Source organism: Meriones unguiculatus, chromosome 5, assembly GCF_030254825.1.
Source record: "Meriones unguiculatus strain TT.TT164.6M chromosome 5, Bangor_MerUng_6.1, whole genome shotgun sequence".
Taxonomy (NCBI): domain Eukaryota; kingdom Metazoa; phylum Chordata; class Mammalia; order Rodentia; family Muridae; genus Meriones; species Meriones unguiculatus.
Window position 1 is genome coordinate 78,143,599 of NC_083353.1, and position 19,128 is coordinate 78,162,726.

A 19,128-nucleotide genomic window follows, 5' to 3' on the forward strand; every position below is an offset into this window, starting at 1 on the left:
AGTATCGGATCATTTCGTTGGAAGCGTGTTTTCTGTGCTCTGGAGTCATTTCGTTGGACGAGAATTTTTTGTGTTCTGGGGTAATTTGTTGGAAGCGAATTTTTTGTGTTCTCGGGTGATTTCGTTGAAAGGGAATTTTTTATGTTCTAAGGTGATTTCGTTGGAAGCGAATTTTTTGTTCTCTGTTATGATATCTTTGGAATCGAATATTTGTGTTCTCAAGAGATTTCCTTGGAAAAGAATTTTTTGACTTCTGGGGTAATATCGTTGGAAGAGAATTTTTTGTGTTCTCCGGTCCTTTCGATGGAAGTAAATTTTTTAAGCAGGGGGTCATTTCGTTGGAAGCATGTTTTCTGTGCTCTGGAGTCATTTCGTTGGAAGCGAATTTTTTGTGTTCTCGGGTGATTTCCTTGAATAGGAATTGTTGCGTTCTAGGGTGATTTCGTTGGAAGCGAACTTTTTGTGCTCTGGAGGATATATTTGGAAGCGAATTTTTCTGTTCTCAGGAGATTTCGTTGGAAATGAATTTTTGGTCTTCTGGGTTAATGTCGTTGGAAGAGAATTTTTTGTGTTCTCCGGTTTTTTCGATCGAAGCAAATTTTTGAAGTAGGGGGTCATTTCGTTGGAAGCATGTTTTCTGTTCTCTGGAGTCATTTCAGTGGAAGCGAATTTTTTGTGCTCTGGGGTTATTTCAATGGAAGCGAATATTTGTGTTCTCAGAAGATTTCGTTGGAAAAGCATTTTTTGACTTCTGGGGTAATGTCGTTGGAAGAGAATTTTTGGTGTTCTCCGGTATTTTCGATCGAAGCAAATTTTTGAAGTTGGGAGTCATTCGTTGGAAGCGTGTTTTCTGTGCTCTGGAATCATTTCGGTGGACGCGAATTTTTTGGGCTCTGGGGTGATTTCGATGGAAGCGAATATTTGTGTTCTCAGGAGATTTCGTTGGAAAAGAATTTTTTGTATTCTGGGGTAATGTCGTTGGAAGAGAATTTTTCGTGTTCTCAGGTTTTTTCATGGAAGCAATTTTTTGAGGTAGGGTTCATTTCGTTGGAAGCGTGTTTTCTGTACTCTGGAGTCATTTTGTTGGAAGCGAATTTTTTGTGCTCTGCGGTGATTTCGTTGGAAGCGAGTATTTGTGTTTTCAGGAGATATCGTTGCAAGCGAATTTTTTGTGTTCTCCGGTTTTTTTGATGGAAGCAAATTTTTGTAGTTTGGGGTCATTTCGTTGGAAGCGTGTTTTCTGTTGTCTTGAGTCATTTCGTTGGAAACAAATTTTTTGTGCTCTGGGATGATATCTTTGGAAGCGAATATTTGTGTTCTCAGGAGATTTCTTTGTAAAAGAATTTTTTTGTCTTTTGGGGTAATATCATTGGAAGAGAATTTTTGTGTTCTCCGGTTTTTTCGATGGAAGCAAATTTTTGAAGTAGGGGGTCATTTCATTGGAAGCGTGTTTTCTGTGCTCTGGAGTCATTTCGTTGGAAGCGAATTTTTTGTGTTCTCGGATGATTTCGTTGAAAGGGAATTTTTGTTGTCTAGGGTGATTTCGATGGAAGCAAATTTTTTGTGCTCTTGGAAGATATCTTTGGAAGCGAATATTTGTGTTCTCAGGAGATTTCGTTGGAATAGAATTTTTTGTATTCTGGGTAATATCGTTGGAATATAATTTTTTGTGTTCTCCGGTTTTTTCGATGGAAGCAAATTTTTGAAGTAGGGGGTCATTTCGTTGGAAGCGTGTTTTCTCTGCTCTGGAGTCATTTCGTTGGAAGCGAATTTTTTGTGCTCTGGGGTGATTTCGTTGGAAGCCAATTTTTTGTGTTCTCGGGTGATTTCGTTGGAAGCCAATATATGTGTTTTCGGGTGATTTTGTTGGAAGGGAATTTTTGTGTTCTGGGTTGATTTGGTTCGAAGTAAATTTTTTTCTATTCTGCAGTAATTTCGTTGGACACGAGTTTTTTGTGTTCTCGGGTGATTTCTTTGAAAGTGAATTTTTCTTGTTCTTGGGTGATTTCATTGGAAGCGAATTTTTTATGTTCTAGGGTGATTTCATTGGAAGCTAATATTTGTATTCTCGGGTGATTTCGTTGGAAGAGAATATTTTTTGTTCTTGGGTGATTTTGTTGGAAGCGAATATTTGTGTTCTCAGGAGATTTCATTGCCAGCAAATTTTTTCTGTTCTGGGGTAATTTCGTTGGAAGTGAATATTTTGAAGTATGGGGTGATTTCGTTAGAAGCATGTTTTCTGTGCTCTGGAGGCATTTCATTGGAAGCAAATTTTTTCTCTTCTTGGGTAATTTCTTTGGAAGCGAATTTTTTGTATCTCGGGTGATTTCGTTGGTAGCGTGTGTTCTGTGTTCAGGAGTCATTTCGTTGGAGGCAAAATTTTTGTGTTCTGGGGTGATTTCTTTGGAAGCGAATTTTTTGTGTTTTGGGGTGATTTCGTTGGAAACAAATTTTTGTGTTCTGGGGTAATTTCGTTGGAAGCCAATTTAGTGTTTTCGGTGATTTCGATGGAAGCAAATTTTTTATGTTCTAGGGTAATTTCGTTGCAAGCAATTTTTTTTTGTGTTCTGGGGTAATTTCGTTGGAAGCGAATTTTTTGTGTTCTTGGTTGATTTCGTTGGACGCGAATTTTTTGTCTTCTAGGGTGATTTCGTTGAAAGCGAATTTTTGTGCTCTAGGGTGAGTTCGTTGGAATCGAATATTTTGTGCTCTGGGGTGATTTCGTTGGAAACAATTTTTTTTTCTGTTCTGGGGTAATTTCGTTTGAAGTGAATATTTTGAAGAATTGGGTGATTTCGTTAGAAGTGTGTTTTCCGTGCTCTGGAGTCATTTCGTTGGAAGCAATTTTTTTCTCTTTTGGGGTAATTTCGTTGGAAGCACATTCTTTTTTGTTCTCGGGCGATTTCGATGGTAGCGTGTTTTCTGTGGTCTGGAGTCATTTCTTTGGAAGCAAATTTTTTCTCTTCTGTGGTAATTTCATTGGAAGCGAATTTTTGAGTTCTGGGGTGATTTCTTTGGAAGCATATATTTGTGTTCTGGGGTAATTTCATTGGAAGCCAATATTTGTGTTCCTGGGTGATTTTGTTGGAAGGGAATTTTTTGTGTTCTAGGGTTATTTTGTTGGAAGCGAATTTTTCGTGTTCTGGGGTGATTTCGAAGGAAGCGAATTTTTTGTGTTCTGGGTTGATTTCATTGGAAGCGAATTTTTTGTGTTCTGGTGTCATTTCATTGGGAACAAATTTTTGTGCTCTGGGGTGATTAGGACAGAAGCGAATTTTTTCTGCTCTGGGGTAATTTCGTTGGAAGTCAATATTTTGTGTTCTGGGTTGATGTCGTTGAAAGCAAATTTTTTGTGCTCTGGGGTGATTTTGTTGGAAGTAAATTTTTTGTGCTCTGGGTTGATTTCGTTGGAAGCGAATAGTTGTGTTCTGGGGTAATTACGTTAGAAGAGAATATTTTTTGTTCTTGGGTGATTTTGTTGGAAGCGTATATTTGTGTTCTCAGGAGATTTCATTGCCAGCAAATTTTTTCTGTTCTGGGGTAATTTCGTTGGAAGTGAATATTTTGAAGTATGGGGTGATTTCGTTAGAAGCATGTTTTCTGTGCTCTGGAGGCATTTCGTAGGAAGCAAATTTTTTCTCTTCTGGGGTAATTTCGTTGGAAGCGAATTTTTTGTGTCTCGGGTTATTTCGTTGGAAGCGTGTTTTCTGTGTTCAGGAGTCAATTCGTTGGAGGCGAAATTTTTGTGTTCTGGGGTGATTTCTTTGGAAGCGAAATTTTTGTGTTCTGGGGTGATTTCGTAGGAGGCAAATTTTTGTGTTCTGGGGTAATTTCGTTGGAAGCCAATTTAGTGTTTTCGGTGATTTCGATGGAAGCAAATTTTTTATGTTCTAGGGTGATTTCGTTGCAAGAAATATTTTTGTGTTCTGGGGTAATTTCGTTGGAAGCGAATTTTTTGTGTTCTTGGTTGATTTCGTTGGACGCGAATTTTTTGTCTTCTAGGGTGATTTTGTTGAAAGCGAATTTTTGTGCTCTAGGGTGAGTTCGTTGGAAGCGAATTTTTTGTGCTCTGGGGTGATTTCGTTGGAAGCGATTTTTTTGTGCTCTGGGATGATATCTTTGGAAGCGAATATTTGTGTTCTCAGGAGATTTCGCTGGAAAAGAATTTTTTGTCTTCTGAGGTAATTTCTTTGGAAGCGAATTTTTGTGTTCTCGGGTGATTTCGATGGAAGCAAATTTTTGAAGTACGGGATCATTTCGTTGGAATCGTGTTTTCTGTGCTCTGGAGTCATTTCTTTGGAAGCGAATTTTTTGTCTTCTGGAGTCATTTCGTTGGAAGCGAATTTTTTGTGTTCTCGGGTGATTTCGATGGAAGCAAATTTTTGAAGTACGGGATCATTTCGTTGGAATCGTGTTTTCTGTGCTCTGGAGTCATATCTTTGGAAGCGAATTTTTTGTCTTCTGGAGTAATTTCGTTGGAAGCGAAATTTTTGTGTTCTGGGGTGATTTTTTTGGAAGCAAATTTTGTGTGTTCCGGGGTGATTTCTTTGGAAGCCTATATATGTGTTTTCGGGTGATTTTGTTGGAAGGGAATTTTTGTGTTCTGGGTTGATTTGGTTGGAAGTAAATTTTTTCTATTCTGCAGTAATTTCCTTGGACACCAATTTTTTGTGTTCTCGGGTGATTTCGTTGAAAGTGAATTTTTCTTGTTCTAGGGTGATTTCGTTGGTAGCGAATTTTTGTATGTTTTAGGGAGATATCATTGGAAGCTAATATTTGTATTCTCGGGTGATTTCTTTGGAAGCGAATTTTTTGTGTTGTGGGTTGATTTCGTTGGAAGCGAATTTTTTGTGTTCTGGGGTAATTTCATTGGAAGCGAGTTTTTTGTGTTCTTGGGTGATTTCGAAGGAAGCGAATTTTTTGTGTTCTGGGTTGATTTCATTGGAAGCGAATTTTTTGTGTTCTGGCGTGATTTCATTGGGAACGAATTTTTTGTGCTCTGGGGTGATTAGGATAGAAGCGAATTTTTTCTGTTCTGGGGTAATTTCGTTGGAAGTGAATATTTTGAAGTATGGGTTGATTTCGTTAGAAGCGTGTTTTCCGTGCTCTGGAGTCATTTCGTTGGAAGCAATTTTTTTTCTTCTGGGGTAATTTCGTTGGAAGCACATTTTTTGTGTTCTCGGGTGATTTCAATGGTAGCGTGTTTTCTGTGGTCTGGAGTAATTTCGTTGGAAGCAAATTTTTTCTCTTCTGGGGTAATTTCGTTGGAAGCGAATTTTTGAGTTCTGGGGTGATTTCTTTGGAAGCAAATTTTTGTGTTCTGGGGTAATTTTATTGGAAGCCAATATTTGTGTTCCTGGGTGATTTTGTTGGAAGGGAATTTTTTGTGTTCTAGGGTTATTTTGTTGGAAGCGAATTTTTCGTGTTCTGGGGTGATTTCATTGGAAGCGAACTTTTTGTGTTCTGGGGTGATTTCTTTGAAAGCAATTTTTTGTGCTCTGGGGTCATTTCGTTGGAAGCGAATTTTTTGTGTTCTCGGGTGATTTCGTTGGAAGCGAATTTTTTGTGTTCTGGGGTAATTTTGTTGGAAGCGAGTTTTTTGTGTTCTTGGGTGATTTCGAAGGAAGCGAATTTTTTGTGTTCTGGGTTGATTTCATTGGAAGCGAATTTTTTGTGTTCTGGTGTGATTTCATTGGGAACGAATTTTTTGTGCTCTGGGGTGATTAGGACAGAAGCGATTTTTTTCTGTTCTGGGGTAATTTCGTTGGAAGTGAATTTTTTGTGTTCTGGGATGATGTCGTTGAAAGCGAATTTTTTGTGCTCTGGGGTGATTTTGTTGGAAGTAAATTTTTTGTGCTCTGGGTTGATTTCGTTGGAAGCGAATAGTTGTGTTCTGGGGTAATTACGTTAGAAGAGAATATTTTTTGTTCTTGGGTGATTTTGTTGGAAGCGAATATTTGTGTTCTCAGGAGATTTCATTACCAGCAAATTTTTTCTGTTCTGGGGTAATTTCGTTGGAAGTGAATATTTTGAAGTATGGGGTGATTTCGTTAGAAGCATGTTTTCTGTACTCTGGACGCATTTCTTTGGAAGCAAATTTTTTCTCTTCTGGGGTAATTTCGTTGGAAGCGAAGTTTTTGTATCTCGGGTTATTTCGTTGGAAACGTGTTTTCTGTGTTCAGGAGTCATTTCGTTGGAGGCGAAATTTTTGTGTTCTGGGGTGATTTCTTTGGAAGCGAATTTTTTGTGTTCTGGGGTGATTTCGTTGGAAGCAAATTTTTGTGTTCTGGGGTAATTTCGTTGGAAGCCAATTTAGTGTTTTCGGGTGATTTCGATGGAAGCAAATTTTTTATGTTCTAGGGTGATTTCGTTGCAAGCAAATTTTTTTGTGCTCTGGGGTCATTTCGTTGGAAGCGAATTTTTTGTGTTCTGGGGTGATTTCGTTGGAAGCAAATTTTTGTGTTCTGGGGTAATTTCGTTGGAAGCCAATTTAGTGTTTTCGGGTGATTTCGATGGAAGCAAATTTTTTATGTTCTAGGGTGATTTCGTTGCCAGCAAATTTTTTTGTGCTCTGGGGTCATTTCGTTGGAAGTGAATTTTTTGTGTTCTGGGGTGATTTCGTTGGAAGCAAATTTTTTCTGTCTGGGGTAATTTCGTTGGAAGTGAATTTTTTGAAGAATGGGGTATTTTCGTTACAAGCGTGTTTTTTTGTGCTATGGAGTCATTTCGTTCGAAGCGAAATTTTTGTGTTCTGGTCTGATTTTTTTGGAAGTGAATTTTTGTTTTCTGGTGTGATTTCATTGGAAGGGAATTTTTGTGTTCTGGGCTAATTTCTTTGGAAGCAATTGTTTTGTGTTCTGGGGTGATTTCGATGGAAACAATTTTTTTCTGTTCTGGGGTAATTTCGTTGGAAGCCAATATATGTGTTCCTCGATGATTTTGTTGGAAGGGAATTTTTTGTGCTCTGGTGTGATTTCTTTAGGGCAAATTTTTTCTATTCTGTTGATTTCGTTGGACACGAATTTTTTGTGTTCTAGGGTGATTTTGTTGAAAGCGAATTTTTTGTGCTCTACGGTGATTTCGTTGGAAGTGAATTTTTTGTGCTCTGGGGTGATTTCGTTGGAAGCAAATTTTTTCTGTTCTGGGGTAATTTCGTTGGAAGTGAATTTTTTGAAGAATGGGGTGATTTCGTTAAATGCGTGTTTTTTGTGCTCTGAAGTCATTTCGTTGGAAGCAAAATTTTTGTGTTCTGGGGTGATTTCTTTGGAAGTGAATTTTTTATGTTCTGGTGTGATTTCGTTGGAAGCAAATTTTTGTGTTCTGGGCTAATTTCATTGGAAGCAATTTTTTGTGTTCTGGGGTGATTTCGATGGAAGCAAATTTTTTCTGTTCTGGGGTAATTTCCTTGGAAGCCAATATTTGTGTTCCTGCGTGATTTTGTTGGAAGGGAATTTTTTTTGCCCTTGGTTGATTTGGTTGGAAGTAATTTTTTTCTATTCTGGTGTAATTTCGTTGGACACGAATTTTTTGTGTTCTCGGGTGATTTGGTTGAAAGGGAATTTTTTGTGTTCTAGGGTGATTTCGTTGGAAGCTAATTTTTTGTGCTCTGATGTGATTTCCTTTGGAAGCAAATTTTTTGTCTTCTATGGTGATTTCAATGGAAGCGAATTTTTTATGTTCTAGGGTGATTTCGTTGGAAGTGAAACTTTTGTGTTCTCGGGTGATTTTGTTGAAAGCGAATTTTTTTTGTTCTGGGGTGATTTTGTTGGAAGCGAATTTTTTTGTGTTCTGGGGTGATTTTGTTGGAAGCAAATATTTTTGTTCCCGGGTTATTTTGTTGGAATCAAATTTTTTGTGCTCTGGCGTGATTTCTTTGGAAGCGCATATTTTTGTTCTGGGTGATTTTTTTGGAAGCAAAATTTTTGTGTTCTGGGGTAATTACGTTGGAAGCATGTTTTCTGTGCTCTGGAGTCATTTCGTTGGAGGCGAATTTTTTGTACTGTGGGGTGATTTCGTTGGAAGCGAATTTTTTGTGTTCTCAGGTGATTTCTTTGTAAGGGAATTTTTTGTCTTTGGGGTCTTTTTGTTGGAAGCGAATTTTTTGTGTTCTTGGGTGATTTCTTGGACCCGAATTTTTTGTCTTCTGGGGTGATTTCTTTGAAAGCGAATTTTTGTGCACTAGGGTGAGTTCGTTGGAAGCGAATTTTTTGTGTTCTGGGGTAATTTCTTTGGAAGAGAATATTTGTGTTTTCGTGTTTTCTGTGCTTTGAAATCACACCAGAACACAAAAAATTTGCTTCCAAAGAAATCTCCTGAGAACACAACTATTCGCTTCCAAAGAAAGCATTCCAGAGCACAAAAAATTCGCTTCCAACGAAATCACCCTAGAACACAAAAAATTCCCTTTCAACGAAATCACCCCAGAACACAAAAAATTCACGTCCAACGAAATTACCACAGAACAGAAAAAATTTGCTTGCAACGAAACTACTGAGAACACATATATTCGCTTCCAACGAAATCACCCCAAAACACAAAAAATTCGCTTCCAACCAAATGACTCCAGAGCACAGAAAACACGATTCCAACGAAATTACCCAGAAAACAAAAATTTCTTTTGCAGCGTATTCTCCTGAGAACACAAATATTTGCTTCCAACGAAATCACGACAGAGCACAAAAAACTCCTTTCCAACAAAATGACTCCAGGGCACAGAAAACACGCTTCCAATGAAATAACACCCTACTTCAAAAATTTGTTTCCATCGAAATCACATGAGAACACAAAAAATTGCTGCCAACGAAATTACCCCTGAACACAAAAAATTCGCTGCAACGAAATCTCCTGAGAACACAAATATTCGCTTCAAAGATATCATCCCAGAGCACAAAAATTTCGCTTCCAACAAAATTACCCCAGAACAGAAAAAATTCGCTTCTATCATAATCACCACAGAGCACAAAATATTCGTTCCCAATGTAATCACACCAGAACACAAAAAATTAGCTTCCAACGAAATTACCCCTGAAGAGTAAAAATTTGCTTCAAAAAAATCACCAGAGAGCACAAAAAATTAGCTTCCAACGAAATCACCCCAGAACAGAAAAAATTCGCTTCCATCGAAATAATCCGAGAACAGAAAAAATTCGATTCCAACAAAATTACCCCTGAACATAAAATATTCGCTTCCATCGAAGTTACCCCAGAACACAAAAAATTTACTTGGAACGAAATCTCCTGAGAACACAAATATTCGCTTCCAACGAAAGCACCCCACAGCACAAAAAATTTGCTTGCAACGAATTGACTGCAGCGCACAGAAAACAAGCTTCCAATGAAATGACCCCAAACAAAAAAATTCGCTTCCAAACAAATCACACTATAACACGAAAAAAATTCCCTTTCAACGAAATCACCCGAGAACACAAAAATTCAATTCCAACAAAATTACCTCAGAACACAAGAAATTCCTTCCAACGAAATCACCACAGAGCAAAAAAATTTGCTTCCAACGAAATCACCCCAAAGCACAAAAAATTCGCTTCCAACGAAATGACCCCACACTTCAAAAATTTGCTTCCATCGAAGTCACCCGAGAACACAAATATTCGCTTCCAAAGATATCATCCCAGAACACAAAAAATTCGCTTCCAACGAAATCACCCTAGAACATAAAAAAATCGCTTCCATCGAAATCACCACAGAAGACAAAAAATTTGCTTCCAACCAAATCACACCAGAGCACAAAAAATTCACTTCCAATGAAATCACCCTAGAACATAAAAAAATCGCTTTCAACGAAATCACCCCAGAACACAAAATATTCGCTTCCAACAAAATTATCCCAGAACACAAAAAATTTGCTTCCTCCAAACTCACCACAGAGCACAAAAAATTCGCTTCCAATGAAATTAACCCAGAACACAAAAAATTCGCTTCCAACAAAATCACCCCAGAGCACAAAAAACTCGTTTCCAACGAAATGACTCCAGGGCGCAGAAAACACGATTACAATGAAATGACCCCCCTACTTCAAAAATTTGTTTCCATCAAAATCACATGAGAACACAAAAAATTTACTTGCAACGAAATCTCCTGAGAACACAAATATTCGCTTCCAACGAAATCACCCCAGAGCCCAAAAAATATGCTTGCAACGAAATGACTCAAGAGCACAGAAAACACGCTTCCAATGAAATGACCCCAGAACACAAAAAATTCCCTTCCAACGAAATCACCATAAAACATAAAAAAAACGCTTCCATCGAAATCAAAACAGAAGACAAAAAATTCGCTTCCAACCAAATGACCCTAGAACACAAAAAATTCCCTTTCAACGAAATCACCCGAGAACACAAAAAATTCACGTCCAACGAAATTACCACAGAACAGAAAAAATTTGTTTGCAATGAAATCTTCTGAGAACACATATATTCGCTTCCAACGAAATCACCCCAGAACACAAAAAATTCGCTTCCAACGAAATGACTCCAGAGCACAGAAAACATGCTTCCAAAAAAGTGACCCCCTATTTCAGTAATTTGCTTCCATCGAAAAAACCGGAGAACACAAAAAATTCGCTTCCAACGAAATAACCCAGAAAACAAAAATTTCTTTTCCAACGTATTCTCGTGAGAACACAAATATTCGCTTCCAACGAAATCACCCCAGAGCACAAAAAACTCGTTTCCCATGAAATGACTCCAGGACACAGAAAACACGCTTCAAATGAAATGACCCCCTACTTCAAAAATTAGTTTCTATCGAAATCACATGAGAACACAAAAAATTTGCTTCCAACGAAATTACCCATGAACACAAAAAATTCGCTTGCAACGAAATCTACTAAGAACACAAATATTTCCTTCCAACGAGATCACCCCAGAGCACAAAAAATTCGCTTCCAACGAAATGACTCCAGAGCACAGAAAACATGCTTCCAAAGAAATGACCCCATACTTCAAAAATTTGCTTCCATCGAAAAAACCGGACAACACAAAAAATTCACTTCCAACGAAATTACCACAGAAGAGGAAAAAATTCGGTTGCAACGAAATCTTCTGAGAAGACATATATTCGCTTCCAACGAAATGACACCAGAACAAAAAAATTCGCTTCCAACGAAATGACTCCAGAGCACAGAAAACACGATTCCAAACAAATGACCCCCTATTTCAATAATTTGCTACCATCGAAAAAAACGGAGAACACAAAAAATTCGCTTCCAACGAAATTACCCAGAAAACAAAAATTTCTTTTACAACGTATTCTGAGAACACAAATATTCGCTTCCAACGAAATCACCCCAGAGCACAAAAAACTCGTTTCCAAAGAAATGACTCCAGGGCACAGAAAACATGCTTCCAATGAAATGACCCCCTACTTCAAAAATTAGTTTCCATCAAAATCACATGAGAACACAAAAAATTTGCTTCCAACGAAATTACCCCTGAATACAAAAATTCGCTTGCAACGAAATCTCCTGAGAACACAAATATTCGCTTCAAAGATATCATCCCAGAGCACAAAAATTTCGCTTGGAACGAAAGCACCCGAGAAGACAAAAAATTTGCTTCCAACGAAATCAACCCAGAACACAAAAAATTTACTTGCAATGAAATCTCCTGAGAACACAAATATTCGCTTCCAAGGAAATCACCCCAGAGCACAAAAAATTCGCTTGCAACGAAATAACTCCATAGCACAGAAAACAAGCTTCCAATGAAATGACCCCAGAACACAAAAAATTCGCTTCCATTGAAATCACCGTAGAACATAAAAAAATCGCTTCCATCAAAATCACCACAGAAGACAAAAAATTCACTTCCATCCAAATCACCCCAGAGCACAAAAAATTCGCTTCCAACGAAATCACGCTAGAACACAAAAAACTTAGCTTTCAAAGAAATCATGCTAGAACACAAAAAACTCGCTTCGAACGAAATCACCCTAGAACATATAAAAATCGCTTCCATCGAAATCACCACAGAACACAAAATATTCGCATCCAACGAAATTATCCCTGCACACAAAAAATTCGCTTCCTCCGAAATCACCACAGAGCACAAAAAATTCGCTTCCTCCGAAATCACCACAGAGCACAAAAAATTCGCTTCCAACGAAATTACAACAGAACAGAAAAAATTTGCTTGCAACGAAATCTTCTGAGAACACATATATTCGCTTCCAATGAAATCACCCCAGAACACAAAAAATTCGCTTCCAACGAAATGACTCCAGAGCACAGAAAACACGATTCCAACAAAATAACCCCCTATTTCAATAATTTGCTTCCATCGAAAAAACCGGAGAACACAAAAAATTCGCTTCCAACGAAATTACCCAGAAAACAAAAATTTCTTTTCCAACGTATTCTCCTGAGAACACAAATATTCGCTTCCAACGAAATCACCCCAGAGCACAAAAAACTCGTTTCCAACGAAATGACTCCAGGGCACAGAAAACACGCTTCCAATGAAATGACCCCCTACTTCAAAAATTTGTTTCCATCGAAATCACATGAGAACACAAAAATTTACTTGCAACGAAATCTCCTGAGAACACAAATATTCGCTTCCAACAAAAGCACCCCAGAGCACAAAAAATTTGCTTGCAACGAATTGACTCCAGCGCACAGAAAACAAGCTTCCAATGAAATGACCCCAAACAAAAAAATTCGCTTCCAAACAAATCACACTATAACACGAAAAAAATTCCTTTTCAACGAAATCACCCGAGAACACAAAAATTCAATTCCAAGAAAATTACCTCAGAACACAAGAAATTCCTTCCAACGAAATCACCACAGAGCAAAAAAATTTGCTTCCAACGAAATCACCCCAAAGCACAAAAAATTTGCTTCCAACGAAATGACCCCACACTTCAAAAATTTGCTTCCATCGAAGTCACCCGAGAACACAAATATTCGCTTCCAAAGATATCATCCCAGAACACAAAAAATTCGCTTCCAACGAAATCACCCTAGAACATAAAAAAATCGCTTCCATCGAAATCACCACAGAAGACAAAAAATTTGCTTCCAACCAAATCACCCCAGAGCACAAAAAATTCACTTCCAATGAAATCACCCTAGAACATAAAAAATTCGCTTTCAACGAAATCACCCCAGAACACAAAATATTCGCTTCCAACAAAATTATCCCAGAACACAAAAAATTCGCTTCCTCCGAAATCACCACAGAGCACAAAAAATTCGCTTCCAACGAAATTAACCCAGAACACAAAAAATTCGCTTCCAACAAAATCACCCCTGAGCACAAAAAACTCGTTGCCAACGAAATGACTCCAGGGCGCAGAAAACACGCTTCCAATGAAATGACCCCCCTACTGCAAAAATTTGTTTCCATCAAAATCACATGAGAACACAAAAAATTTACTTGCAACGAAATCTCCTGAGAACACAAATATTCGCTTCCAACGAAATCACCCCAGAGCCCAAAAAATATGCTTGCAACGAAATGACTCCAGGGCACAGAAAACATGCTTCCAATGAAATGACCCCCTACTTCAAAAATTAGTTTCCATCGAAATCACATGAGAACACAAAAAATATGCTTTCAACGAAATTACCCCTGAATACAAAAATTCGCTTGCAACGAAATCTCCTGAGAACACAAATATTCGCTTCAAAGATATCATCCCAGAGCACAAAAATTTCGCTTGGAACGAAAGCACCCGAGAAGACAAAAAATTTGCTTCCAACGAAATCAACCCAGAACACAAAAAATTTACTTGCAATGAAATCTCCTCAGAACACAAATATTCGCTTCCAAGGAAATCACCCCAGAGCACAAAAAATTCGCTTGCAACGAAATGACTCCATAGCACAGAAAACAAGCTTCCAATGAAATGACCCCAGAACACAAAAAATTCGCTTCCATTGAAATCACCGTAGAACATAAAAAAATCGCTTCCATCAAAATCACCACAGAAGACAAAAAATTCACTTCCATCCAAATCCCCCCAGAGCACAAAAAATTCGCTTCCAACGAAATCACGCTAGAACACAAAAAATTAGCTTTCAACGAAATCATGCTAGAACACAAAAAATTCGCTTCGAACGAAATCACCCTAGAACATATAAAAATCGCTTCCATCGAAATCACCACAGAACACAAAATATTCACATCCAACGAAATTATCCCAGCACACAATAAATTCGCTTCCTCCGAAATCACCACAGAGCACAAAAAATTCGCTTCCTCCGAAATCACCACAGAGCACAAAAAATTCGCTTCCAACGAAATTAACCCAGAACACAAAAAATTCGCTTCCAACAAAATCACCCCAGAGCACAAAAAATTTGCTTTCAACGAAATCACGCTAGAACACAAAAAATTCGCTTCCAAAGAAATTTCCCCAGAACACAAAAAAGTCGCTTCCAACGAAATGACTCCAGAGCACAGAAAACACGTTTCCAACGAAATGATCCCATACTTCAAAAATTTGCTTCCATCGAAATCACCCGAGAAAAAAAAAATTCGCTTCCATTGAAATTACCCCAGAAGACAAAAATTTCTTTTCCAACAAAATCTCCTGAGAACACAAATATTCGCTTACAACGAATTCACCCCCTAGCACAAAAAACTCGTTTCCAACGAAATGACTCCAGGGCAGTGAAAACACGCTTCCAAGGAAATGACACCATACTTCAAAAATTTGTTTCCATCGAAATCACCTGAGAACACAAAAAATTCGCTTCCGACGAAATTACCCCTGAACACAAAAAATTCGCTTGCAACAAAATCTCCTGAGAACACAAATATTCGCTTCCAAAGAAAACATCCCAGAGCACAAAAAGTTCGATTCCAACAATATCAACTCAGACAACAAAAAATTAGCTTCCAAAGAAATGACTCCAGGGCATAGAAAACACGCTTCCAAAGAAATGACCCCATACTTCAAAAATTTGCTACTATGCAAATCACCCCAGAACACAAAAAATTCGCTTGCAACGAAATCTCGTGAGAACACAAATATTCACTTCCAATGAAATCACTCCAGAGCACAAAAAATTCGCTTCCAATGAAATGACTCCAAAGCACAGAAAACACGCTTCCAACGCAATGACCCCCTACTTCAAAAATTTGCTTCCATCGAAAAAACCGGAGAACACAAAAAATATTCTTCCAATGATATTACCCCAGAAGACAAAAAATTCTTTTCCAACGAAATCTCCTGAGAACACAAATATTCGCATCCAAAGATATCATCCCAGAGCACAAAAAATTCACTTCCAACGAAATCACCGTAGAACACAAAAATTTCCCTTTCAAAGAAATCACCCGATAACACAAAAAATTCAAGTCCAACGAAATTACCACAGAACAGAAAAAATTTGCTTGCAACGAAATCTTCTGAGAACACATATATTCGCTTCCAATGAAATCACCCCAGAACACAAAAAATTCGCTTCCAACGAAATGACTACAGAGCACAGAAAACACGATACCAAAAAAATGACCCCCTATTTCAATAATTTGCTACCATCGAAAAAAACGGAGAACACAAAAAATTCGCTTCCAACGAAATTACCCAGAAAACAAAAATTTCTTTTACAACGTATTCTCCTGAGAACACAAATATTCGCTTCCAACGAAATCACCCCAGAGCACAAAAAACTCGTTTCCAAAGAAATGACTCCAGGGCACAGAAAACATGCTTCCAATGAAATGACCCCCTACTTCAAAAATTAGTTTCCATCAAAATCACATGAGAACACAAAAAATTTGCTTCCAACGAAATTATCCCTGAATACAAAAATTCGCTTGCAACGAAATCTCCTGAGAACACAAATATTCGCTTCAAAGATATCATCCCAGAGCACAAAAATTTCGCTTGGAACGAAAGCACCCGAGAAGACAAAAAATTTGCTTCCAACGAAATCAACCCAGAACACAAACAATTTACTTGCAATGAAATCTCCTGAGAACACAAATATTCGCTTCCAAGGAAATCACCCCAGAGCACAAAAAATTCGCTTGCAACGAAATGACTCCAGAGCACAGAAAACAAGCTTCCAATGAAATGACCCCAGAACACAAAAAATTTGCTTCCATTGAAATCACCGTAGAACATAAAAAAATCGCTTCCATCGAAATCACCACAGAAGACAAAAAATTCACTTCCATCCAAATCACCCCAGAGCACAAAAAATTCGCTTCCAACGAAATCACGGTAGAACACAAAAAATTAGCTTTCAACGAAATCATGCTAGAACACAAAAAATTCGCTTCGAACGAAATCACCCTAGAACATACAAAAATCGCTTCCATCGAAATCACCACAGAACACAAAATATTCGCATCCAACGAAATTATCCCAGCACACAAAAAATTCGCTTCCTCCGAAATCACCACAGAGCACAAAAAATTCGCTTCCAACGAAATTAAAGCAGAACACAAAAAATTCGCTTCCAACAAAATCACCCCAGAGCACAAAAAATTCGCTTCCAACGAAATCACGCTTGAACACAAAAAATTAGCTTTCAAAGAAATCACGCTAGAACACAAAAAATTCACTTCCAAAGAAATTTCCCCAGAACACAAAAAAGTCGCTTCCAACGAAATGACTCCAGAGCACAGAAAACACGTTTCCAACGAAATGATCCCATACTTCAAAAATTTGCTTCCATCGAAATCAACCGAGAACACAAAAAATTCGCTTCCATTAAAATTACCCCAGAAGACAAAAATTTCTTTTCCAAAGAAATCTCCTGAGAACACAAATATTCGCTTACAATGAATTCACCCCCTAGCACAAAAAACTCGTTTCCAACGAAATGACTCCAGGGCAGAGAAAACACGCTTCCAAGGAAATGACACCATACTTCAAAAATTTGTTTCCATCGAAATCACCTGAGAACACAAAAAATTCACTTCCGACGAAATTACCCCTGAACACAAAAAATTCGCTTGCAACAAAATCTCCTGAGAACACAAATATTCGCTTCCAAAGAAAACATCCCAGAGCACAAAAAGTTCGATTCCAATGAAATGACTCCAAAGCACAGAAAACACGCTTCCAACGAAATAACCCCCTACTTCAAAAATTTGCTTCCATCGAAAAAACCGGAGAACACAAAAAATATTCTTCCAATGATATTACCCCAGAAGACAAAAAATTGTTTTCCAACGAAATCTCCTAAGAACACAAATATTCGCATCCAAAGATATCATCCCAGAGCACAAAAAATTCACTTCCAACGAAATCACCCTAGAACACAAAAAATTCCCTTTCAAAGAAATCACCCGATAACACAAAAATTCAAGTCCAAAGAAATTACCACAGAACAGAAAAAATTTGCTTGCAACGAAATCTTCTGAGAACACATATATTCGCTTCCAATGAAATCACCCCAGAACACAAAAAATTCGCTTCCAACGAAATGACTACAGAGCACAGAAAACACGATTCCAAAAAATGACCCCCTATTTCAATAATTTGCTTCTATCGAAAATACAGGAGAACACAAAAAATTCGGTTCCAACGAAATTACCGAGAAAACAAAAATTTCGTTTCCAACGTATTCTCCTGGGAACACAAATATTCGCTTCCAACGAAATCACCCCAGAGCACAAAAAACTCGTTTCCAACGAAATGACTCCAGGGCACAGAAAACACGCTTCCAACGGAATGATCCCATACTTCAAAAATTTGCTTCCATCGAAATCACCCGAGAACACAAATGATTCGCTTGCAATGACATTACCCCAGAAGACAAAAAATTCTTTTCCAACGAAATCTCCTGAGAACACAAATATTTGCTTCCATAGAAATCATCCCAGAGAAAAAAAAAATTCGCTTCCACAAAAATCATCCTAGAACACAAAAAATTCGCTTCCAACGAAATGACTCCAGAGCACAGAAAACACGCTTCCAACGGAATGATCCCATACTTCAAAAATTTGCTTCCATCGAAATCACCCGAGAACACAAATGATTCGCTTGCAATGACATTACCCCAGAAGACAAAAAATTCTTTTCCAACGAAATCTCCTGAGAACACAAATATTCGCTTCCAACGAAATCACACGAGAACACAAAAAATTCGCTTCCAACGAAAGCAACACTGAGCACAAAAAATTCGCTTCCAACGAAATGACTCCAGAGCACAGAAAACACACTTCCAACGAAATGACCCCATACTTCAAAAATTTGCTTCCATTGAAAAAACCCAAGAACACAAAAAATTATATTCCAACGATATTAAACCAGAATACAAAAAATTCTTTTCCATTGAAATCTCCTGAGAACGCAAATATTCGCTTCCAAAGATATCATCCCAGAGCACAAAAAGTCGCTTCCAAAGAAATCACCCTAGAACACAAAAATTCCCTTTCAAGGAAATCACCAGAGAACACAAAAAATTCGCTTCCAACGAAATCACCCCAGAGCACAAAAATTCGCTTCCAACAAAATGACTGCAGGGCACAGAAAACACACTTGCAACGAAATGAACCACTACATTAAAAATTTGCTTCTGTTGAAAATAACCGGAGATCGAAAAAATTCTCTTCCAACGAGATTACCCCAGAAGACAAAAAATTCTTTTCCAACGAAATCTCCTGAGAACACAAATATTCGCTTCCAAAGATATCATCCCAAGCAGAAAAAATTTGCTTCCATCGAAATCACCCGAGAACACAAAAAATTCGCTTCCAAAGAAATCACCCCAGAACACAAAAAATTCGCTTGCAACGAAATCTCCTGAGTACACAAATATTCGCTTCCAACGAAATCACCCCAGAGCACAAAAAATTCGCTTCCAACGAAATGACACCAGAGCACAGAAAACACGCCTCCAACGAAATAACCCCCTACTACCAAAATTTGCTTCCATCGAAAAAACCGGAGAACACAAAAAATTCTCTTCCAAGGATATTACCCAAGAAGACAAAAACTTCTTTTCCAACGAAATCTCCTGGGAACACAATTATTTGCTTCCAAAGATATCATCCCAGAGCACAAAAAATTCGCTTCCAACGAAATTACCCTAGAACACAGAAATTTCCTTTCAACAAAATCACCCGAGAACACAAAAAATTCGCTTCCAACGAAATGACTCCAGAGCACAGAAAACACGCTTCCAACGAAATGATCTGATAC